Source organism: Embiotoca jacksoni, unplaced genomic scaffold (assembly GCF_022577435.1).
Source record: "Embiotoca jacksoni isolate LCO1_2020_lvr unplaced genomic scaffold, fEmbJac1.0.p SCAF_4, whole genome shotgun sequence".
In the NCBI taxonomy this organism is placed as follows: domain Eukaryota; kingdom Metazoa; phylum Chordata; class Actinopteri; family Embiotocidae; genus Embiotoca; species Embiotoca jacksoni.
The window spans coordinates 19,759,538-19,785,678 of record NW_027185392.1 but is presented as its reverse complement, the minus strand read 5'-3'; the positions used below and the strand labels follow the sequence as shown (position 1 = coordinate 19,785,678).

Here is a 26,141-nt window from a genome sequence, read left to right as displayed (position 1 = left end):
ATATTTTTCTAAAATCTATAAATGTAACGTGTCATAAATGTCAAATACATATACTGTGTGTTTGCTGGTGTTGGTACTAAGCTCTGCAACTGTTACAATCAATAGGATTTTTTTTTTAAATATTAACATTCATCTTTTTTATATAGGTAGCCTACCACAAAGGGTTTAAAAAATGTATTGAGGATTTGAGGGCTGCAGGCGATAAAAAAAAAAAAGGCTGCATAACTCGTATAGACTGAGCTGTAAACGTTTTGTGATTTCTCTGCCAAGTGCCTTCAGGTATAGTTGGAAAGAAATCGGGGGAAACTGAATGAATAAATAGTTGGGTTTGAAATACTTTTTCTTTGCTTTGAGTTAAATAAGAAATGAACTGTTAGCCAGGATGCATTAAGCTTAACCAAGTGATGGAATAGTTGTGTTTGTTTATCGTAGATAAATTAATTTCTAAATGAATTCCAAAGTTCGAAAATGCTGCTATTAAAAATATTACAAAAACCATCAAGCATAAAAACTGGTTTTACTCCATTTTACCACATATAAGTCATTTTTATTAAGTTTTGGTTGATGTTTAATAATTGTTTCTTTCTCTGATCACGTTTTGCCTCACCTTGGTGGGAAAAGTAAAGTGCCTCAGGTTTAGGGTTTAGAAAGATATCATGGCTTGGGTTCAAATATACGTTTATGAAAGTAACTTGCTTACATTAATAACAAAAATCTTCATTAACTTGAATTTTCTCACTATCCGAATGCCAGTTTCTGCAGTGGAAACCCCGAGTTCGTTCCATCCAACCACTTCCTCATAGTGGGACTTTATCGCTGTTCCCACTTTGTCACATGACCTCTTTCTTCAAAACCAGTCATTTGTGTCTACTGTAACCTTTGGGACAATACCAGGCTGAAGCCAAGCACAGAAGAAAACAATGTAACTGGAAAAAAATACCACTGTGGTGCACACACCCTCGCCAGCATGTTGTGTTACAAGTTTCAAAGCCGAAAGAAAGAATCAGGATAATCTCAAAGTGTTGACATAATGAGTTCACTCATCGTTCAAATGACCTTTTTGAAAATCCAGTTCCTAAAAAGGTGTGGTATGGCCTGGCGTGACACTCTGCCACCGCTGCAACCAATACGTTAATAGGTAGGTAGGTATTTACTTTATGAATCCCAGAGGGGACATTTTTTTTTTAATACGAGCCGAGTTACCGGACTGTTAACGCAGCGAACAGAATTGAAGCGGTCAGCGACAGTAGGCGCGGTCAGGCTGGCGTGGTATGTTGCTGCGTGGTGTTTGATTCGCTGGTTTTGTGTTTAAAGGGCGGCAGAGCGGCGCAGCGGTTAGCGCCGTCGCCTCACAGCGAGGAGGTTCTGGGTTCTCTCCGGGTACTCCGGCTTCCTCCCACCGTCCAGGTTAATTGGCGATTCTACAAATTGGCCCGAATGAGCGCGTGGATCGTCTTTGTTTCCGTCTGTCTGTGTGTGGCCGCGTGATGGGCTGGCGACCTGTCCTGGTTGTACGCTGCCTTTGCCCAAAAGTGAGCCGGGATAGGCTAAATTTGGAGCCTAACATGAAATGAAATTCATTTTCGTCACTCTCTATTGTCTGGTAATGTGTCTGTTTTGACCCAACACCTAAAACATTGCCCGTACTTGGCTGCCGTGACTGAACATAACCCTCCACTGCTCTGACTTGCCTCTTGCTGTTTGTTTCGAGCGGTCCATCAGATGGCAATGTGGAGCTAGATTTCCAGATCACTTGCAGCACCTTCAAGTTCAAGCGCAAGTTCTCAAGCACCACCACACCAAGCAATAGTAAATGTATGCAAGACATGAATGTATTCCTGATCCTGTTCTCTTTCTTGAGTTGATGTATTTAAAGTTATTAAAAAAAATAAAAAAAAAAGACTAAGAAAAGCACCACCATCGATACTATTTATACAATTTCCTCTTTTTATTTCTATTGTTACAGAGTGAAGTTACCCGTGACAGATGGACCTGGCACTCTGTGGGTGTGTTTAGGGTGTAATAACAACCAATCAAGCGCTGCAGTTTGTCACTGTTTGTTCAGCACACACACACACCTGATTTTTCTCACCTTGAAAAGGTGGCAAAGCTTTTTATTGAAGTCAGATTAGGACTCGACAGAGGACAGACTTTGACCGGAGCTGGACTGGTTACTGAAGCCAAGGTGGAACGCAAGAGGAACACAAGCAGCGGAAAAGGTAAAGATGTGAGAGAATGCGGAGATGAGATGAGGAGCTCTGTCTGTCTGTCTGTCTGTCTGTCTGTCTGTCTGTCTGTCTGTCTGGTTGTGTCGGAGAAATTCTGTGATCTCTGTCCTGTCAAATGTTTTTAAATTCGTGCTGAGTGTAATGACGTCAGACGCTCCGTCTCTGGGAGTAAACTCCGCTGCTGCAGCTTCTGATGCAGCTTCTTTGCGAGCAACTGTTACTTGTTGGTCACTTTTATTTTAAAAGGCAGAAATCACCACAAATAATGTCCCGAGGAGGAAAAACACCACACAGTATAAGTTAGTTCTTAGTTTTTCTTTTTTGTTAAAACATATGTTCACTCGCGACTCTGGCTTTTAGAAAGACATATCCACGAGGTTCTTTTTTGTGTGTTCAACAGTCACAGCTTGCAAAAACAGGAAATCATAAAAAAAATAATCAGCAATAATCTCAGACCTTTGAGTTCTAACAAAATCCGCTGGTCATGGAAACTTGTATCTGTCCAAAAGTGATACAAATCCACAAACACGCAGCTCTCTTTCTCTTTCTGTGCTATTGGCACTTTATGGAAGAACGAAAGCACACATAACACTCTCCCTCTCCTCACACACATACATACACTTCTGTCTTCCTGACCTTTCCTTGAGTTCAGTCTGATGGTTGCTCTCCAGCTCCACATTTCTGTCTGTCACTGTGGAATTTTATCTGGGGGAACCTCAGTCGTCGCAGAGAGGAAATCTACGAGCAGCACTAACGTTTCAGTTTGTCTGGACTTGGATCAAAGTGCCTCATATCTCCAGTGTCATCTGAGAAGGCTCCTTTTCTGAATATTTTGCATCGTGTGCGTGTGCGTGCGTGTGTGTGTGTGTGTGTGTGTGTGTGTGTGTGTGTGCGTGTGTGTGTGTGTGTGTGTGTGTGTGTGTGTGTGTGTGTGCGTGTGTGTGTACAAAAATCGAAGAAAAATACATTCTAACTAATTGAACTAAGGCTTTTAAGCATTTAAGGTTTCAGATGTTGAGACAGAAAGTGACTTTTTTTGTTCCAGTGTTCAGTAAACGTTTTGGTATTGAAGCAAAAATGTTTATGTATTAAATTTTTTTCCTGTCAGTATTCTTGCCACGGTTGGAATATGACATGTCATCTGATATTCAGGATGTAAGATGGTCGATGGCCGAAATTCTCATTAATATCCCGTCCATTCAGCAGAGTTCTGATCCTTGAAAGAGTATCAGAAAGCAAGGTAGCATGTCGGTGTTTCTCTGCTCATTGGAAATAGACTACAGTCTATTAACGCATAGTTGGAAAGTTTGGGACCTTGTACACTGGTGAACCAAACCGAAATATTACGACCACCATTGCCTTAAAACAGCTGTTTTTTGTTTTTTTTGCCCTGACCTATTGAGGCATGGACCCTCAGCACACTTGGTTATAACTTGCACCCTGGGGGATCGGATCGCAAGCGGTCTGCTAAAAGTATGTGAAAGGTGCGAAAGCAACCAAGAATGCTTTGAGATCCGACCTGCTCAGACATTCAGAGGTGGTCTAGGACGCGTATGGCAGAAATTGAAGGACCACCTACTAAACGGACGTCCTCTGAAAAAGCAACAGAAATAGTGAATGCAGCTCTTTGTGTCACGTTCCTGTGTTCATATCTGACTCGGTGCTTCCACATGTTACCGTCATGTTACCACAGGTTCATTAGTTGTTTTTCCCTCCACTCAAATAGTTTTTACATCTGAAGATCTCTGTCTGCGCTTCTTTTCTTTTTTTGTTCATAGAAAAAAAATACCTTGTGTGATTCTGCCGAAGGCCGCTGAACAGAGAACAGGAGAGATTTACCTTCAAACTGAACTGGCGGCTATAAATCAGCTGTTTAGTGATTCAGAACACAGGCTGAATTTGACAAGTTTCAGCAAAGCCTCCTCTGGTTTCAGCTTTTTTCTCTTAGTTTATTTCGTCTAATTTCGGACACGCATCAGACCGGCAGTTGTGGAAGACCCGCCGCCACCTCACAGTTTATTGATCCACTGCAGCGCAGAGCCCGACCCGCTTGAATAATCAAATAATCAGACTCAAACCGAATTGGTCCTGGCGGTTCATGTTGTGAATTACAAACTCACTGAACTGTGTTCAGACTAAAGACCTTCTGAAGCGTATCGGAGATAAACTGGAAAAGACAACTAAACCCAACGGGGCTTCGAAGGCAGATGCACAATGAGTGAGTATTTTTCTCACCTAACACAATGTTTTGTCCCGCAAAGCGGGCGGGAGTGGTAATATATGGCAACGCTGGACGAGCCGTTTCAGTATATGATCAGTATTTGTAGCTTGCTGATGAATAACCACCTTTCTTGCCTTTCGCTCTCTGCTAACAATCATCTGGCTGCTAATTTTGTTCTTTGTTGATTTGGTGCTTGATTAGAGAATCGGCAAAGGGAGCAGAAGGATTTGGTTGTTCGTCTTCAGAAGCTCACCCATCACACTTGTTGCAGCATATTGCCCACCGGTTCGTGGTTCTTCCCTGGTCTGATTATTTAACGGGTCTCGGTTCTCGCTGCTGCTGACCAGGAGCATCCTCTTCGTCTTGAGGTTTTAAGAGATGAACAGACCCGGTCGTGTGCCCAAAACAATCTAGCCCCTGCCAAACTTTCTTGCATTTTTTTTCAGCCATGTCTTCAGCATGCAGGACGTTGACTACCAGAACGGAGTATTCATTAATTGCACAATATAAGTGAAGCGGGGTTATTGTGTTGTTTCGATCGAAGACATTGTTCTAGCCCAGATGGTAGAAATACTGAGAGGTATGACACTTAAATAACTAAACATGTACATTTTCCAAAACTGAGCTATAACTTCAGAAGGTGTATCTGTGCTGTCTTTAACAGTAGCTGTGTCCCTGACCGCAGAGCACAACCTGAAAGAGGCGTTTTACTTTGTTCGGATCATTTGCCTCCAGGTATTACTAAAACTCCTTTTCAGACATTCTCCTGTTGTCGAGAGCAGACACCTCTGCCACTCTCATAGAGGAGGATGTTGGCAGACTGATATCAATATTTAATAACAGGCAGAAGCCTCCCTCCAACGGCTGCTGACTGCTCAGAGGGGAGAACAGATGGAGGCTCTGAGGTTAAAGATCTCGGGCTGATATGGAAGATGTGACACTCAGGGAAAGTCCAGCATTCAGCTGTATTTTAATCCATAACAAGCTGAGGGGTTGCCAACTCCACTGACTTACTGAAGCAGACACTCGTTAAAAAGAAATGGGTCACAGGCTATTGTTGGTCGGAACAGTATCACCGCTGCCAAATAATGAACACCTGGACTTCTTTTTAACACGAGCGAAAGGCTTGTGTCTGACAAAAAGTGACTCAACTAAAACCTGATACGAACCCAGAAATGGCTCCACAGAAAATTAGAGTAATATGCGCTAACCAAACTTGTCAAACAACCGTTTGGCACAGTAGTAAATAGGCGAATCCAGTCACCATTCGTCACCAGTGCCAGGAGAAAGTTATTACAGCTACAGCATCAAACCAGCACAAATAATAAGAAAGTGCACTGGAGTAACATCTGTCTCCACAAACTTGTCAAAAGCTGGAAAACGTCCCAGGCCTGAGTTTCTGAAATCACCCAGCAAAACCTGAACATACAGTCGGGTGGGGGTGGGGTGGGGGGGTGTAGTTTGTTAACTTTTTGGATACATTTGAACATGCAAACACGTGTTCCTCTTTGTGCCTCTTAATAAAGGTGAAATGCTCAAACACATGAAGTAAAATGCACATTTTGTTGTCACTTACATTATGGAATAAAAATGTAAAAAAAAAAAACCGACAGCCTCAAATTCACCAAAATAAAATCTTGGGTTTCACATTCGGTGCCAATGATTAGAATCACCTTTGGAAGTAATGGGTGGAAACTGTCTGTGGTAAACATTTGACATTTGTTTCATTGTTCTCTGTGTGTTGTGTCATCATGCCAAGACAAAACCTGTCAAGCACCATGTCTTTTATCAACTGCTGTGTTTACAGTTTCATACTACTTATTGTGATAAGTTGACCCGCACTGTGGCTGTGCTTGGGTAATAGCATGACCTTAAGTGATAGATCATTTATAAAAGTACCGTTTTTGGGCACTTTTACCCCACTGCAGTCGAAGTTCAACTTTACTGTTGTAATAGGATCTGTTTGAAAGGTTTTGATGTGCTTGCCAGTATAATGCCAGAGTGTCAATATCAAAATTATTTGAATTACTTATAACTTTTTTGTGTGTGTCTGTAATAAAAGAAGGTCAGATTTTCAAATGTCAAATTTGGTCTGTAATTAACTTATTTTAATGCAGGAACAATGTAATAAGAAAATAAGATTATAAACTTGACCAGGACTGCAGACCTAACTTTTGCTACTTTTCAAACTTTTAAATAAAAAAAAATAAATAAATAAATAAAAAAAAAGGCTTGTAAAGCTAGACACTCAACACATGACAAATTTGAACCCCAAATCAAATACAAACCGTACCGTTATGAACATAACTGTCCAGGTTTGTTTGTTTTGAAATTTCGGAGTATTTGTATCAGGATCCAATGTCCCAATTAAGCATGTGTTTCCGAATTTACGTAACTACAATGCCTGACATCTTTACTGCTTCACTGCTTCTGTCACTTTACCTTATACCCTAAAACTGATGAAAATCACTCAACTCTTTCTGGATTTCTTTAGTCGCAGTAAAATGTTGTCTCCAAATCAAACCAAAGTTATGTTCATCTGCTCCACTCATCACTCCCTTCCCTTCCCTTGCGGTCCTTGTTGCTACCGCTGGAGGCTTTAATGCAATCAGAAATGGGAATACTGGACTCTTGATAACTTGAAAAATTCTCTAATCACTATTTGTCTGTATTGCCGCCTTGGGTATGTTTATATACGTCCACTTCAAAATCCTGGACCGAAGCCGAGTCTGTGGAGGACATGTTTAAGATGCCTCCGGTCCACCCTGTCAAAGACCTTCTGCGTCCCGAGGGAGTTTGTTTGCCCTTTCTATTCATCCGCATTAAGCAGAGACGACTTGTAACATTATCAGACAAGCCGTTTTTGGTGGTGCTTGATAGTTAATGGTATAAGTTTGACACGTAATTGAATGCATATGTTAGCCGCACTGCTCAGGCAGTCCTCGTCCCCACCTGCCCTTTGAGATTGACTTCTTTGGTTTTGATTAAAACGTATAGCTGTTCAATGAATTACTGTGACATTTGTTACATTGATGGTGCCCAAAAGCTGAACATCACGTATCCAACATCTGTCTGCCTAAAATGTTGTTGTCTGCATTGTCGCTGCCCGTGGTGCTGAATCCTGTTTGTAGTAAGAACACAGCTCATTGGGGACACAGGTCCAGATCAGTTTGTTTCTCTTCTTTGAGTGTCTGTTTGCTTTTTGTGTGTAGGTGTGCCTGATCTTTTAAAAGATCCTTTTTGGCATTCTGATATTTATTAGAGGACAGCATCGCAGAAGATCAGAAACCCGAGAAGAACGAGAGGTTTGACATGCAGCACTTGTCCTCGGCTGGCACTGAACCTGGACCAGCGTAATAGGTGCCTTCAGTACTCGGCCACCGGAACATCCGCTGTCCTGACTTTTTATTTGATCTCAGGGTTGTCGATCCCTCAGCAGCTTTCTAATCCTTGTTCAATAGTGTTAAATGAGTCGTTGCATGCGTCGCCATGTTGCCGCTGTACAGAGGAAACCAGTTCTGATCATGAAAAGGTTTAGATGCACGGCAGTTCCTGTGCTATTCTGCGTATTCGGTGACCTGAAGCACGGAGAAACCGGGTTGTTCATATCCAAGTAAACACGGACTGTAATATTATGCAGGTTCAGGATTTGTCTGCAGCAGGGATGGTCTGTCTCTGATTCTACTACAACCAGCAAATCTGTCATTTCTGGATTGTGATTAACAGCCATGATGAAGCCTGTTTGGTTTGTGTCTGAACTCTGATGTATTTGGCTTCTGTGACTGAGAGACTGACTCCACAAAGAACACGATCTCATTGGTTGTCATCGTGATTTTGTTTTTCTTTCTGTCTAATACAACAGAACGGATCAGAAACCCTGGACAAGGTTGCCACAGTGTCCTGATTTTTGAAGGACTACACGTAGTATTACATGTACATTTCATGACAAAATGCACATCCAGAATACTTTCAAATGATGATATCGGTACGTTGTTGTTATCGGCTTATATAAAGTATCGACATCAGCCTGAAATTAACATTTCTCTCAATATGACAGACAGATAAAATGATGCCTTCGTTATGCCTAAATAGTTCAGGGCTGTCTTCGGAAGAGCACCATCTAAGTCTGTTTAAGTAGCATCAATCTTTCCATTTTGTGTGAAAGAATGTTAAATATGGCATGTTTTACATGATCACCGTAGAGGTTTTCTTATTTTGCCCAAGGAATGTGTGCATTTTTAAAACCCATTGCATGTTATGTCTGCATTTGTCAGTCAGCCATCACAATAAGAGCAGAGCTACAGGAGAGACTTTATGTTCAAATACCTGGAAAAAACATATTTTATTGGCCAAAAGATCTGGAAAATATTAGTATATTAGATATGCAAAAAAAAAAAAAAAAAAAAATCCAATATTGGGCTTCCCTGTCTAAATCGATTACAGAGTGCAGCGAGTCTCACTGAGTCTTAGAGAATGTAAATTGAACAGAAGTTCATGCTGAATTTATGTCATGTAAAAGTTACGGTAGCGACCAGGTTCCCGACCAGCAAAAAGTCTCATGTTAACACTCAAGTCGTACTTCCGACTGTGAAGCTCAGATCTCCTGTCACTCTGACAACAACCACACATCCGCCTTGACACCTGGTAGTGTCTAATGGTGCAAAAAAAGGATGTCGGGTGGCAGCCAAAGTGTGTCTTTCAATTATTTAAACACATGTTTAATGGATAGCGTCATATTGACTGTCTCAAATCAAACTATGCCATATATCCCATATTATATGACTGCAGTTTCAAATTCAATTAAATTAAACCAAACAAAAAGTTCACTTTTAGTCTTTGCAAATTAAAGAAATTAAATATCTAAATGAGTCCAAGCAGGTTCTGACTCCATCATACTGAATACACAGGAGAGGGTGATGGCAATGACTACATGAATATACTATCTAACTCAAAACACTCAACGTTTCCCAAAGTGTCCAACGGTCCCGTTTCCAGCTGCTGTTCCTCTGGCGCCGCCCTCAGGCCATACTTCACATTCTTTGACCGCTATGGGAAATGTCTACAAATAGCACCTTATTGAATCTGTGCAACTTTTGTTTTTTTTCCCCCCGGTATGCATTAGCCTCTGGCATTTTAGTCTTGCTTTCTAGATCTGCAGAGATTGTATGCAGTTGAATAAATTCACGACTTTTTACAGCAATCATTGGAAAACAGAATTAATAGTAGCCTTTCCTGCGCGAGTTCACTTCCGCCCCTCCGCTCCTATTTCATGCTTTATATTTCTCATGATGGTCGCCTCCACCCCCCCCCCCCTCCCCTCCCTCCCTCCCTCCACACACACACACACACACACACACACACACACACACACGCCCCCCCCCCCCCCCCTCCACCCCTGATAAGCGGCATAACGGGGAGGAGCTCTCTTCTCGCGGGGCTCCTCCTTCCGCCCCCTTCGTTTTCTTTCACTTGCCCCCCCACACGGTCGTCCCCACCTCCTCCTCCTCGCTGCCGATCGAGAGGGAAGATGATGAAAAAGACGTAAAGCAGAGGACAGCAGGAGGGGGTTCGTCTTTTCATATCAGCGGAAAAGGCGTCACGGCGGGTGCAGCGCGGAGAACGGAAAAGAGGGAGACGCATCGCGGAGAGATAGAAAAGACGGAGGGAGGAGGAGGCGACAGCGGCTCGTAAACACGACAGAAAACGGCGAATAGGACGGCAGACAGCGGCGATCACCTCCCCCCTCACCCCCTCCTCCACCACCACCACCACCACCGCCACCCCCGTGTCCCTTATCATCTCTCATCTCCATCCTTTTCACGCCGCTCGGCTCATTGTTTTGCGCATCAAAGTAGCTCCGATTTCTCTTCATTTTAATCTTTGATTTTCTGGTCAAGCTGCTGCCCGCTCTTTCGTAGAATATACACCAGAGGGAAAAGAGGAGGCTGAGCCATCACCGCGACCGACAAGGACCTCTTCCAACCCCCACCCCCTCCTACTGTAGGTCCTGCTCGGGACGGTTATCGGCGCATCCGATCCGGCGGATAAAAGCCGGAGAGGTGGGAAAACAAGGCGAGATGAGTGCGGAGTAACCCGGGCTGAGGCAGAGCGACAGGCAGACAGAGCTAGAGAGAGAGACCCCGGCCCCCCGGTTCTCACCGAGTCTCCAGCATCACCAATGCGATGGCATAGCGGCTTCTGCAGCAAAACGGAACGACTCGACTCGGATCAGCAGGGCTCTCATCCACCATGAACCTCTGAAAGACATCCGACCAAGGCACAGATGGGTAAGAGGAGATGCTCTGCTTTTTTTTGTTCTTTTTTGTTTGTTTATTTTTTAATAATTCAGGGGTTTGAAGGTTGGGCGTGTGTGTGTGTGTGTGTGTGTGTGTGTGTGTGTGTGTGTGTGTGTGTGTGTGTGCGTGTGTGTGTGTGTGTGTGTGTGTGTGTGTTTCTGTGTGTTTCTGTGTGTTTCTGTGTGTGTGTGTGTGTGGAGGGGAGCAGGACGGTTTGTGACATGAAGACCCCTGCCACTGCACTTACAATGGTGGTGGTGGGGTGGTGGGGTGGTGTGTGTGTGGGGGGGGGGGGGGGGGGGGGGGGAATTACGCACGCGTGTGTGTGGGGTGCGGATGAAGTTGCCTCTCACAAATCAGGAGGAAGAGTGGGAATAAACAGATGGACTTTTGACGAGGCTGGATGTACGGTGTACTATGGGAGATATTGTTATTGTTGTTATTATCATGCTATTACTCTCCTGTATTCTATTTAGGTTTTGTCCTGGATGTCTTGGTTTTAATACGAGTCTTCCATGGATGGATAGATAACTGAATGGGTCGACAGGGGCCAATAGGTCAGGGGACCCCGGGGCATTTATCTGGAACATGTCCCATAAGGAGACACAACAAGATACAGCTGATTAAAAAAGAATCAAAACCAACACAAAGAAACAGAAATGGCCGCCAAAGAGATGCCAAATTAACTTAAAGAGACACACAGCGACCACAGGCCAGGCTTATATAACCTTCAAAACAATGTAGTCTTCACACTCTCACATCACTGACAGTTCAGAGTGGCTCAGTGGATTGATGTTGCACTAACACTGCCAGGATTTCGGGGTGGATTCCCATTTTGGTCGCCCAACCGTACCTTTATAAGGTGATTTAAGTGCCCACTGACGCTGCCGTGTTCTCCAGGCCGCTTTGTCATGCTCCCACTGTCACACATCACATTTCCCACCTAAAAACACCTGAACCGACGGCAGCGTTCAGTCCTGTCACCGCCACTTCTCCGCAGCCGTGCCACACGTCATCTCGCCTCGTCCGAATCACCCCGCCCCGGGCCGTTGTCGTCTGGATGCGGCGACTGCGAGCCTCGCTGACAAAAACTATTTTCATCTTACGTCCAGTCAAACCAAAGTAACCAAAAAGCCCCGCCACAGCTGCCTCCCGAATCCATTTCTAATTTCCCACGAGGGCGGACTCTGACTCCCTGGACGCTGCTCGGGGGTCAGGTATTGATCCAACGCTCCAAAAGGGGCGCAAGCGTACGAGCGGGTTGAGTAAGCTGATCCCTGACAGGCGCTTAAGAGCAATTTGTGTGCAAATGATTGAGAGTGGGCGGCGGTCTATAAGTTGCTGAGAAGCAGGTGATTGTTTTGGACTGTTGGGGAGAGACACACCAGAAGAATCTGGCGGTGCACCGTAAAGATGAACCTCTCTCTCCCGTGACATGTTGCCCTTGAGCACAATTAATCAGCGATAACTCCATTAGAGCTGCTCAGTGCTGCAACAGTACAGACGTACGTACCCGACAGCTCCCAGGTGTGAGCGCGTGTGAAGCCGGGCGTTGCTGATGAGCATGCTCGGTCCGTTCTCGGAGGATGGATGCAGGCTTTTTAAAGATGCATGATGGGTAATTATTTTACCATCGCAGGTTGTTTGCATGACATTTCAGAGATGCTACTCTTCTGCTTCCCAGTCGAGTATTTACATGAAATGGCAGCTTTGATTTTTTTTTTGTTTTTGTTTTGTTTGGAGACCGGTGCTGCATCAGGACATGGCAGGCGGTAGAGAGAGCAAAGCAGGAAGTACTTCAATGTGCTTGCAAGCTGAAACAGAGGGACGCTAGTGCTGCTGCTGCTGCTGCTACTGTGGTCATCTCGCCATGACTTCAAATGGTCGACGAAGCCCTTAACGAACATCCCAGAGCTCGGCCGTTTCAAACAACAGCAGCGAGAAAGACCACATCTCTCGGGGATGCTGGCCTTTTCACTTCACAGTGATGCTGATGCTGAGAGACGGGGCGGCGGGCTGGTGTGAGTCTGAGTGTGTGTGTGTGTGTGTGTGTGTGTGTGCGTGTGTGTGTGTGTGTGGAGTGTAGGAGTGGCTGAATAAGGATGATGGGTGAGAGAAATGTTTCAAGGGAATCTTTGGGGTTTGGGATGCTGCAGCTTCGGGTCGAGGTGGAGCCACCGTGGTCAGATTGAGGAGATAAGAGGAGTGCCGGATGGATGAACAGGATGAAAAAAAGGAAATAGAGGGATGTTATTCAGTCATCTGCCTGGAAAAAATAAAAAAGTGTGCAGACTCGGGAGATCCACCTGAGCCCCACAGCTGAAGCTCGCTTCCAATGCCAGATTTGATTAAGAACACGCTTGTGTGATTCACACCCCGCCCTGTCTTTCACAATCGCCCAGTTTCACTTTCAATTTTCATTGTTGGCTTAAAAATCATTTGTGTTGCAGCTGCATATATAGAGAAGAAAATAGTGGATGAAAGAGACTAACACAAAAAGTGCTACAAGAAAAGAGCGATTAACAGTCACCGTTTAATATATAGCTCCTGTGTGTGCGTTAGGAACCATTTATTATGGGCTGTTTTTTGGCTGAAGAAATAGTCCTGCAACCTGTGCTAGAACAGGAACGTATCAGTTTTACTTCACTTTTTGGGTTTACCTTACAGTTACGTGACTCAGTATCATCTTACTCCTGACAAAACAGTAAACAGTACGTTGCCAAAATGTTGAACTATTCCTTTAAGGCAGTGAAACAGACTGTTGGTTTGTTCCAAATGACATACTTCTCTTAATACACAAAAGAATAGTGCTCTTCCATGTCGGGACTCTTACCTGTGTGGTACATGACTTTTGACAAAGTAGTGCGGTTTCAAATCGCACACCGCTGTTCTGCACTGGCCGGAAATAACCTCAGCATGTCAACACATCTCCCGCCAAAATATCTACAGCTTTAATTATTTCACCCAGAAATTAACACGTTTTCTTGCTCTCCGTTTAGCACACTCAATAAACACACTGCGTTAGTGTTAAAGAAACACGTTCGTGTGGTGTTCAGGAACAGTTACAGCTTCCTCAGGCGCTTTCATTTGAAAATTATTTACGTTGCTGCTCCCTCCTCCTCCTTTATGAAGCCAAGATGGCGACCGTTAAGGGTGGAACTTGTCCAGAGTTTCACACTTCTTTTTTGGAGTTGTTTCGAGTGCATCATCCTGGTACTTGTAGTGCACTGCGTGTTTCTGTACTTGACAGTGTGAACGCACTCATGCACTCAAAATAGTGAGAGTTAGTACACAAGCACACCGTTTGGAACGCAGCATGTGTCCTCTGTCTGTCTTTCCTTGTGGCTGCAGAGAGATTTCTATCTGCCGTTCCTGCAGGCTTTCTGTTCTTCTCTTTTCTCATCATTAGACATGGTCATCATGTCTGAAAGCTTTTCAGAAGCTTTGATCACATTTAGTTCTAAAAGCTTGAAAAATCTTAATAATCTCTTAATAATAATAATATCTCTTGTCGCTTTACAAATAGTCCCACGCAGCTTTACAGCTATTTACTGCTTTCATGAATGTGTAGAATTTCCCACAGCCTTTCTTCCATTCCTCCGCTCACTCAGCTCTTTTCATTATGTTGCGCCCTCTTTCTCACTGCCTGCGACTCAAGTTGCAAGACCGAAACAAATGGTTTTGCTGGCACACAGAGAGGCTCTCAGGTAATATTGTCAGAGGTGATTTGGGTACGTAGAGATCAGCCGCCTCTTCCTCTTCCACAGCATCCTGTTTTGCAGGCCTCAGCTCCTCAAAAAAACAAAAAATACATATCTGGGAAATCAAACGTTAGTTCGGAGTCACCCGACAATCAAACCTCTCGATAAGATGCCGCACTGATTTCAGACTGACAGGCTGCCGTCAGATTGAAAAGGTTTCGAAACCGTGACGAGTTTTTTTTCCCTCGGTCTTCTTTCCAAGTTGAACGTATTGCATTTTGTGAAAAGTGAGAATGTCTGCAGGAAACGGCCACAAACCAGACTTGTTGTTCTAAGCAGATGGAGGCGGACATCTGATATCCTGCAGTGTGTGAACACCAGTGAAGGACAGCAAAGGGCAGCGCAGACAGTTTTACATGGACGAAGGAAATTTGTATTAATCAGAATAAGAAAACTTTCTGTGGTTCAGTGACTTACTCACCAACATTGGTTTGGAGAGTTGTTGTAAACAAGCCAAATGCAAAAAGTAAACATTTCCTCCATATTGAAGGTATGAATGAAATGATTTAAGTATTGTTTCAACCTTCTTTGAAATATTTAGCTCGGTATTACATTAAAAATACAAAGAAAACCAGGATTTTGAAATGTCCATGTCTCTCAGCTGTGTCGCACTTACTGTCTCTTCATTTGGACAGCTGACCTTCATTGTGCAGAATAAGACATGCAATGATTGAGGGCTGTTTTCAAATTCATCTGCTGAAAGAAGGAACTTTTATCACTTCCCACATACGGGCAGCATTTTGTGACTACACATGTACAATCATGATTCTGTGTGTGACTTGCACAAGTGTGATGTGGAAACTTGAAACCTCAAGACAAGCAGGAGACATTTTCTGACTAACAGTTAAACTGCTGAAATAAAACCTATTAGTAACCTCATGGAGGTTGTAACTCAACATTTCTTTCACTTAAGATGTCAGTTATTCACAGCAAAGTATTCTCATGTCTTGAAGGGATCATTAAGAAACGTGTGCATGGAAAATACAATCCTATCTATCTGAAATTAAATGTCAAAATCTAAGTATCAGATGTGGAAACTGTTGCAGAGGAGTGGTTGCTGTCTGTGACCGAAGGTCTTTTCCACCTACTCTGAAGCTGTGATATCTTGACAGGAACTGAAACTCGTGTGCCTTCAGGATGCAAGTTTTTGCTCATACCTGCTTTTTTGCAGACTCCTGAAGTTGCAGGATTGTGGCCCTCGAGCAGCAGCTGTAGATGAACACTAATGGATCCTGGTTACATTCACGTGTTTGTCAGATGCTGCTGAGCAGGATAAAGAAACAGGAGAATCGTTTTTAAGTAAATGTAAAGGATGGCTGGTGACGGTCATTTTTATCCGTGACTCCACTGGGGCTGGGTATCATTCAAAAAGCTTTGATACTGGTTTCTGAATGATATTTTGTTTGATACTAATTTCATGTAATCTATTTTAGGCAAAATATAATGGCATCCAGCATTAGAGTCTTCCTGCAGTTTAGAGGGGGAGAGTTTAACTCAGGTTGTTTTCTGTAGCAGCTACAAAAATGTCCCATATGCAAGTTATCGCTAGATGCTACAATTTACCGACGTTCCATAAATGTCTCACTTGCTATTGGAAGATGCTAGATGCATGCAGAGAAGCCTAAAATGAATGAAGCTCACAGAACAGACACGAGGCCCAAAATATGTTTGACAGGAGTGAAAAAAGGGGTTCTAATGTGACAATTAATTAAGTTGAAACCATAAACTGTACATAAAAGGTGCAGCTGAAAAGAATCCCATTGTTGAAAATAAGCCTAAAAAAAAAAGATGTGTTTTTAGGGGCTTGTCTGTTTGATGGACAGGTCTGTGGTGCAGCCAGGTTTCCGCTGTAGGTGGGCGGGCCGAGGTTTCCTCAGGTTCCCAATCAGACCCGCCGCTTGCTCCTCCCCAGCTCGTCCAAATATGGTCACTTCTGCCTCCAAACCGCTCAGAACGAGCAAGATGGCGACGACCAAAGTCCAAATTCTGCTTCATAATGGCAGTTTACAAACCGATCGGTGGCGTCACTGTTGGTTGCTGCTTGGTTGAGTGATTTTATCTCTGCGGGCTGGAGTAGAGATGATTGCGTAAAGTAAACGCTGTACATCACTGAAAAGATGTAATCCTGCATTAAAGGAGCAAAAGTTCTGCGTTTTTAAAACAACCGTGTTGGTGTGAATGTGGGCAAGGTAGCAAAATGTGTTCCCGGATGAACAGACAGTACCAAAGCATTTCAGCTGGTGCCACAAAAGTATCAACGTTTGGTGCCCAGCTGTAGCCTCCACAGTGAGAAGTGTTCGGTGATGTAATTAGAGCAAAGCTTGGGAGAAGATGAATTATGCGGGAGGCCATATCGGTACCCAGAAGTTAGTGTTACTTCCTACCCGGGGCGCGCTCTGGCATTAATATGCTCTTTATTCCACTGGAAGCGAGTGTGACAAAGAGATGCTTCAGTGCTGAGACAAAAAAACAAAACACCAAAAAAAAAAACAAACCTGGTGAGCACCAAAGCAATTACAAGACATACTGTAGCTCAGTGGAGGGCTAAGGGGAGGAAAAAAAGGAACATGCAGCAACACGGAGAAAAACTGCAGAATAATCTGTTTTCTGTTGGGGTATCTTCTCCGTGCCCTCATTGCCTGTTGTTTTTTTTAATTGACCTGGATCACACAGTAGAACTGATCTCTCCGAGCATCGTTAGCAGCGTGTGTGTGTGTGTGTGTGTGTGTGTGTGTGTGTGTGTGTGTGTGTAATCTGCTGTACAGACGGGGTCGTCCCAGGCTCCAGGATGTCCAGACAGCGCCGCGCTGACACTCCACCAAACAGGTTACGTACGGCCGAGCACAGCCTGCTGCCGCTGCTGCTGCTGAGGGAATTAAGCTGTGTTCCACCTTTGATCTGGCATCTGTACACACACACACACACACACACACACACACACACACACACACACACACACACACACACACACACACCCACACACACACACACGCGCGCGCGCGTCTCTTCCCTTTTCTGACATCCATGTCACGCCGTGTGTTTATAATTTCTCTTGACTGTCCCGGTTCTGCGGTGAAGTTCTCCATTTCTTTCCCTCAGCCTACACAGCTCATGAACATGCATTGCGTCTGCTACACATACCTGCGTTATGATCGCCCCTCTGCCCACACTCACTGCAAACACACTGTGTTGTGTTTAAACAGCGCGCAGGGGGAAGGAGGGTGGTCCCGGGCAACGTGGGGTCGAGTGTTCAGATCCCTAATTAGTCAGCCGGAGAGGGTTTGACGGCCCGGCGCGCGAACAGCTCCGAGTTTTTCCCGTCACTAACCTGCTGTCGCCCGACTGACAGAGATAAAAAAAAAAAAAAACATCATCCCGGAGCTCAGCATATGAAAGGTAGCACTCTGGTGTTCTACTTTGACTCCGAAAGCTCACATCTCACTGCAGACGGGCGTGCCGGGCGCACAAGCAGACTGCGTTTTTATGTTTGTCTTCAAGGTGTGCCCTCGAGCAGGGCACTTAGTGCAAAGTTGATGGGAAAGGTGTGAGAAGGGTTTGGTGACAGCCACAGATAGCGCCAGCACCTCCAGTCATTCAGCAGTAATTACAAACCAAACTTGAAAGCCAGAAACCTGAGTCATTAACTTCTCTTTTGAATGACTGCGAGCTGAGCTGATGACAGAGATTTGGATGTGTAATGACACCGGGAGCTTCTGCAGCTGTGTTACAGTGTGTTGATATTTATAGCTTCTCATCTGTTGTTCTACTGATTTATTCTTTTAAATCCATGTCAACACAATTCCAAAGTCAGATTATTTCAAAAATAATTTCTGATGATGATGATATAATGTAAAAAAAAACATTATTCAAGCTTTTTTCCAGAGCTCTCAACCACATCGCACAGTCCTCTAGTACGCAGACCTGAGATGAATTCACTATTTAATATATATATGTAAAGATTTCACTCTGTATTTTGTAATCTATTTAAATACAGAATTTGTTTTTAACCAAATACAATTATTTTATATATTAATAGAAGGCCATTGTTTCCTTATAATGACCTATTCATTATATTTTACTGATACCCTGATCTGCGCTATGTTCACCATTTCTCGACCACTTTTCACACTATTTACAGCCATAATTTGCATGTTAGTTAATATGAAAATAATATTCAGTTTGCTGTGGTTTTCATGTTTGGGGAACTGACTGTGTTGAATTACAGTTTTACATGGTCAGCTCTGTGCTCTTTCCTGAATGTTTTTTTTTTTTTTTTTTTTTTTTCAGATTCCCATAAAACATCCATCACACAGTGTGACATCTTTAACTCTTACACCCCAGTTAAGATAATTATGAGGCTTACGTTATTAGGAAGTCATGTATTTGTTGGATTTGTGTTGGGGGTTGTTTACTGTGTCACTGGATACTAGATTGGCCATTGCACAGGTGTGTGTGTGTGTGTGTGTGTGTGTGTGTGTGTGTGTGTGTGTGTGTGTGTGTGTGTGTGTGTGTGTGTGTGTGTGTGTGCGCTTCGTTATTTATTAGTTTGGGCTTTTACAGTAGCATTGAGCGTCACAGGTCGCTATCAGAGCTGTTCCACATGCAAACAATTGAACAAGGACGCCATAAAAACCGTACAAGCACTCGCAGCTTCGACACACAAACACTGGACTTTGTTCTGTACTGTACAGCGACCGATGTCCTGCCGGGAAGTATCTGTCGCACATTCTGAGATATTAGTCCCATTGTAGCCTCCACAAAGGACAGACTTGGAAAACATTGCGGGTCTAGTGAACAGTCTCTCGCACACAAACAGTGTATGTCAGGCCGGGTCTTGAGGGGGCAGTCGTTGTGATGATTAAGTGTGGATTTCTGCTCTGGCAGGTCAAACCGAGTGTGGCTGGGCTTTATGTGGAGGTGGATGAAGAGCACTCCACACACTGCTGCTGTTTGTCAAGCACCGACCATCAAAGGACCGGCATGGCAACCTCCTTCTCCTCCCCTCGCTCGCTTTCTATCCCCTGCCTGTCCCTCCCCTCGCGCAGTTTGGAGGGTGCTCCCCTTTTTCTAAATAAGGCACTTTCTCCCTTCATGTCCTCACACTGCCTCTACACACACACACACACACACACACACACACACACACACACACACACACACACACACACACACACACACACACACACACACACACAGCCCAGCTGAGTTTACCACCGGGCCTAAATAGAAGTTGTCTGTCCTTGAGGTTGTATCACTGCCTCTCAGTGCCCCACTTCCTCACCCTCTCTCTCTCTCTCTCTCTCTCTCTCTCTCTCTCTCTCGGTCACCTCCGTGTCACCTTACAGCCGTGTCCCGCCGCGGAGACACCAGGGACACCTCGAGAGACCCACCTAGCAGAGGAAAACCCTCCTGACCTGTGCGTGACCCAGCATGTGTGTTTATTGAGGCTACAGTGCTGGAATGTACCACTGCCGCACAAATTATAGGGGTGGGGGGTGAGGAGGGGGGTGTCCGGTGCCAGTTGAGGAAAGTCGCGCCTGGGTCAGAAATGAGTATGCATATATGTCTTGGTGTGTTTTGTCGATGTGGTGTACCAGATGGTTTGTGTTTGTCATGCAACAACAAACCAAGACAAAGAAGAAAGGAGAGAAAGTTGAAATGATGAATTGAGGCTCTTTCTCTGCTCATTACGCACAATTTCTGGTGGTTGGCAGATTAAAATCATCTAATGAGGCATTGAGGTAAAAACTGGGCTACGTTTGGCTGAAAACCGAGTTCACTTTGCATGTGAAACATATCCAGTGCTTTAGTGACTTTATTTTGACCTTTATAACACAGAATATACTTCCGCTGGTATCACGGGAACCTCCTCTGTCCTCTTGATGTCCATGAATGATATGTGTGCAGAGAGACAGATTTCGCCTCATAACATCTAAATATAAAGTTTTTCTCACGTATCATATTCATTTGAGTCACTGTCTGAACCTGCATTAGTGCAGGTAAAAAAAAAAAAGAACTGCTGCCAGCTTCGCGAGCAGCATTACTTTTTATTAATACAGATTCACCACAATATCAAAGAAATATAGGTTTAGAAAATAAATCTCGGGTTAAGTCTAAAGCTTTTCACCGACTCCATCATACCTCAACATATGGTGACATCATCTAAAATGTGACTTTAAAAAAACTATAGGGGAGATAAACAGTTTGTCTCAATCAGAATTAGTGCTTCTTCACAGCTCCCTCATGTAGCCTGCCATTTGCTGATTAACATGAAGGAGGTTAGCCCCGAAGTTAGCGACTGTGGGTTCGCATAACCGGAGCAGGCTCACTTTAGATGGACTGAGAAGCTCTTTGTAAAGTTGTAGCTGCTGGCTGAGACAGAAGAAGCTCCACCTGCAGCAGAGGAAGGAGGACAGAAGATGTCTGTCTTCTCCTTTCTAAACTTCACTCCGTATGTTGATGTCAAGAATATTATGTGTTATTGACATTTTTAGATTTCTTTCCAGTGTAATGTTGTTAAGTTTATGGCGACTTTTGCCGTTGGAAACAGCTGCCGCTGCTGTAGAAACAAAATATCGTCCTATTTGAAATATAAATTCATTCTAATCCTGTTCTGAATTTATTTTTGGAATGATGATTTAGAAAACCATTTATTTAATAATGAAAAACAACCAATAAGAGTTTTGATAAAGGCGTGACGGATGAAACATAGAATAGTAACCAAACGTACGTTTTATAAAGTCATCTTATCAAACCACGACGACAAGTTTGAATCTGTGAAGTTGAAACACGTTCGAGTCAGACAGACTCGTCTTTGTCTCTGTTTGCACGAGCCTGGGAAAAGCTGGCCGACACATTAGTGACCGTGTCGTAAGTGTGCAAAAAGGAATAAAATTAGGAGTTAATGTCCAATTAACTTCACATTAAAAGATCAGTAAATGGTTACAGATTCCCTTAAATACTTGACATTTTGATGTCTTATGACTCACATGTTTTAACTGGGTGTGTTGGAAACTGGAAGTGTGGGAGTGTTTTCATGACGTCATTCCAACACTTCTCACTCGAACACAAATTGGCTTGAAAGAAGCAAATGCTGTTCAAGTCAGATCAGATGATGCTTTAAAGTGAATTTATTGTCCAAACTGGACGCGCTAGGATGGAGGTCAATGTGACTTTGCTTTGTGTTTTTTTCTTTAAACCTGCAACCGATTTCTAAGCACCGACGTGCGATTCTTGTCCTTTCACCGAAATTACGTCTTTTATAACATGCGCTCGAGTGTGAGCTAGAGAACCGAAGGCGAAGAGAAATAAAAGATAAGTCTGGACAAATCGGTGGAGGCCGAGGTGAAGGCCGAGTTGAAGGCGTCAGGCAGATGACGGAAGAAGAAGGTCGGAAGCAAGCGCATGATTAATTCCAAGCGACAAAGAAGCAGCGTGGCCATTCAGCTTGTTTTGTACAAATGACAATGACGCGGAGTTATCATGTTACTTTTCTTTCTCGGCTGTGGAGGGATACGTACGTCAGTGAGGAGGCTGTCGCCGTGAGTGTGAGGGAGGTGAGATGTGAACAAAGGTGGGAGAGGAAGAGCGAGGCCAACTGTCTGACGGATGGACGGATAGAGAGAATGAGAAGGAGTGGTAGAGAAACCACGTTTTCATCAGGATTATCCTGCAGCAGAGAATCTCATCTGGGAAAGTGGCCCAGTGCTTACTGAACACACACACGCGCACACACGCACACGCACACACACACACACACACACACACACACACACACATTGCCTCAGGAGGCTGCGAAAACTGAAAAAGCTGTGCTTCACCTCAGCTTGCCCAGGAAAGCCCCTCTTCAGGGCAGCTCGCTACCCTGTGGTCCGTCCAGAAAGATACTGCTGCTGGATCCTAACATAAAATGCTGCGAATTTCTGTGTGTGTGCGTGCGTGTGTGTGCGTGCGTGTGTGTGTGTGTGTGTGCGTGCGTGCTTCATTCGTCTGTTGCTTCTTGTTGAATCTCAGAGGATTTCCTCCCACTTGATTGCACTGTTTATGCGTCGTGCATCCCCGAACTGCAGCCCACCCACACCAGCAGGCTGCATCCAGCCTTGATAGCAGCGAGGTGCTTTGTATTCCACGGCTGTGGTTACACACGGAGACTCGAGGCCAGATGTTTGAAATTCTTTGTAGACTCGAGACTAAAACAATGCGCGTCGACAAAAGCAGAATTATGCAGCGCTGAAACGATGAGCCGATCCGTTAGAAAAGTGATCAGACATCAAATCTAGCAGTGGGGACAATCAAAGCATGTTACTCAGAGGGCAGGAAGCCTTCTCTGGCTGAAATCTTCCAGAGTTGATCCCTCCCTGTTGGCCCAGTCTCGGGCCCTCAGTGATAAATGCCCCTCTCTATTCTGGGGTTGGATCTGTCCTGATTGCTGTCAACAATCTCTCTGTTGGTCCCCCATTTGTTGTGTCAGCGTTTCTGAGCTGAATAGTGAACTGTGGTCCATCGAGGATCATCTCCAGGGCCAGATAGAGCTCTGTTTCTGGCTAGCCCATCTGAAGCTTGCGGTCCCGCCGAAGCAGATCCGATTCCTGTTAATGTTCCCACTCCTGAGCGTCTGCAGTAAAGGGTTGTACAAGGCTCTATTTTGCCCTCTGCTGTGACCCGCTGGGTGTCAGATGATGAGGATGCCCCCCCCCCCCCCCCCACACTCACTCACCAGCTTTTCCTCTCCTCTGTCTGGACCCCTCAGATCCGGCGGCCCCACCTTAGTCTGCCTCCTAGTGGTGCGTCTCGACAGCGCTCCTCACCACCCAGCTTCAGCACACCCACAGGCTCGCCATCCACATTTCATTTTCGTGTTTGTAGTTGACACGTACTGTTTTCTCAGCGAGACCCTGAGCTGCATCCAGCCTCTGTGCTCCGTGGTCCTGTCCCCGACGCCGCAGGTCCAGCTGGTCCTGGTTCTCTTTTCGTCACTTCATTTTTTTGCTGAATACTGAAGGACCAAATTTTCGCAACGTCACCACAATTAAAATCCCCCTTTTCAATCCCCTCTGTCGAAACGGCTCCTTTCTGTTTACAGAATGAGAAATCTCTTTGGTTCTTTTATCTGCCAGGATTTTTATCTTTACCAAATAATTATTATATTTTTTTTCCTTTTTTTACCATTAGGCCTCAGTCTTGGATTATAACTAATTATCGTGCCCCTTCCTGTGAGTTATGAACCCCAGATATTTCATTTTTCAACCTGCAAGATTGAAAGTTCACGGTTGTAGCCAAACCTGCTAAACCTGTAATCCACCCGCAAGCCTGTCAGAGGGAAGTGTGTCTTTGCCACGGTTTTGCCTCGGCTTGTCATAAAAATAGTCCTCCCGCAAATTTTGCAATTTTGTTCTTCGTAGAATTACCTCCATCACATGACCTGTGGCGTGACCTGTGGCGTGACCTGTGGCGTGATACTGGGCTGGGTGACCTTGCATTACTGCACAGAAATGATTTTAGCTCTCTTGTCTTGCTTGCTTTTCTCCACTTTATATGTACAGTTCAATTTTTTTGTTGGTTTTGCAATTAGTTTTACAATTAGTATTAACCTGCAGATCCTTTGAACTAGGTTTGGCACAGTGGTGCAGTGGTTAGCACTGTTGCCTCACAGTAAAAAGGTTCTGCTGTGGAGTTTGCATGTTCTCCGTGTGCCTGCGTGGGTTCTCTCCGGGTTCTCCGGCTTCCTCCCACCGTCCAAAAACATGAACCTCAGGTTAATTGGTGGTTCTACAAATTGCCCTTAGGTGTGAATGAGAGCGTGAATGGTCTTTGTTTCTGTCTGTCTCTGTTTGTTGGCCCTGTGATGGACTGGTGACCCGCCCTAAGTGAGCTGGGATAGGCTCCAGCCCCCCCCCCCCCCTCCCCCCCTCCCATGACCCTGTTCAGGATAAAGCAGGTATAGATAATGGATGGATGGATGGATCCTTTGAACTAATTGCTGGTGATATTTAGATTCAAGTTTCCTCCTCTTTTACTTCTGATTTGATCAAACAGTAGGATTATTAAATATCTCAAGACCGATCCCAGCCTTTACAAATGCTGCATACACTTGACCTTGTCCTCTGGTTTCAGTGTACAATTTGTGATTTGGTTTATTTACCGTCTCTGATCATACAGCAGGCTTTTTCCCTTTCCATTAATCTCCCTTTATCCCAAACTCCCTCTTGAAGTGATACACTTCTACCCCTTTAAAGTCACTCTCTGTTCCTTGTTCCCATCAAGATTTTACTGCTTCAAACATGTTTTAGTGTCCATGAACACCATAGCCTCACAGTAGAGGAGCTCAACAGTCTTTTTTAATGACTCCTTCATTCATATTTTAGATTCTGTAGCTCCTGTCAGATACAAAAGTTCAAATCTTCCTCTCTGCCGTGGTTAAATGAAAACAGTGATTTACAGAAGCAAGGCCCTCCTATATTTTTCACAGCAGATCCCTAATCCCAGAATCCTTTTTAAAACCATAAACTCTGGGATTGGTCGCTAGCTTTGCCTCCAGATTGAATCCTCCCCAGAGAGATGTGAGGAATTTCTTCTCTAGAAATTGGAGATTTGTCAGCACGTTAGCAGCATTCAGAGAGCTTGACGTTTACTCCTGCTTGTCCACAATACCAACTCACTTCAGCGAAATCTGTCAACCCTGGAACGCACTGTCGCACTTTAAAAACCGTTGACCTGCCCTTCAAACTGCTTTTTAAAGCAGTTTTTCAGACAGTTGCTGCAGATAGTTTAGTCATAATTAACTGTTTTTTTGTTTACTGCTTTCCCTCCTAATTTTAAACATGCTGCTTTTTTAACCCTGATGAAGATGTATTCTGAATTTTTTTTTTTGGAGAAATGCAAAGTCAGATTCAGTTAAAGGTGCAGAGCACCAGTCGCGTTTTGAAAAGCAAATTCAACTTGATTTAGAAAAAAACATTTTCAACATTTTAAAACGAGCATAAAGCCTGATTTGATCATATTCTAAACATGTGTCGGGAGTTCAGACATATTTCAACCTGATGCTACCTGGTCTGTCTCTGACGATCAGTCTTCCCTGACTTGGTTTGGATCCTAGGCATTCACGTGTGTCTCCTGCATTCATGTGAAGCTTCCTGCCTTCCCTGCCTCACAGTCAAATCGTCGACATCCTCTGCTCAATGTGTCACTCCACTGGCGGTTCATTGTTCTATAAAGGTTGTGTAAGCAGACACCACTCCCACTGGCACAATGTATCTCAGTTGTATATCTGGAAGACAATGGGGAGCTCAATTGGTGTGACTGGGCCGCAGCTATTACCTGGCAGGGGTGAAGTAATGACGGATTGTGTGGAAAGGTTGTGTGAGGGATCAGGTGTGTTTGGGACTTTGTGTTTTTCTGCAGCATCTAGGGCACACACTGCAAACAGGAACCAGCTCACATTTAACCACTGTGTGAGATAACAGGCCAGTCATACACACCTTTATTTATACCTTGTATACGCTGCCAGTAACCTAAGATACGGCTTTAGATCAGTGACAGCGACCGTATATACACAACACAAACATATTGTTCATGCTTGAAAAAAGAAAACATCACTGTGGGCCAGTATTGCATGTCGGTCTTCAACAGAAACTAT

At 44.3% G+C, this 26,141-nt stretch overlaps 1 protein-coding gene across 2 annotated transcripts in view; it reads left to right on the top strand.

Moving 5' to 3' along the window:
* The first annotated feature begins 9,874 nt into the window (after positions 1–9,874).
* Positions 9,875–26,141, top strand: part of mgat3b (beta-1,4-mannosyl-glycoprotein 4-beta-N-acetylglucosaminyltransferase b) — an 80,859-nt gene continuing 64,592 nt past the window's right edge. For both annotated transcript variants that reach the window (XM_069168310.1, XM_069168309.1), the window contains exon 1: positions 9,875–10,736. The gene's annotated coding sequence lies outside the window, so the exon portion shown is untranslated. The remainder of the gene's footprint in view (positions 10,737–26,141) is intronic.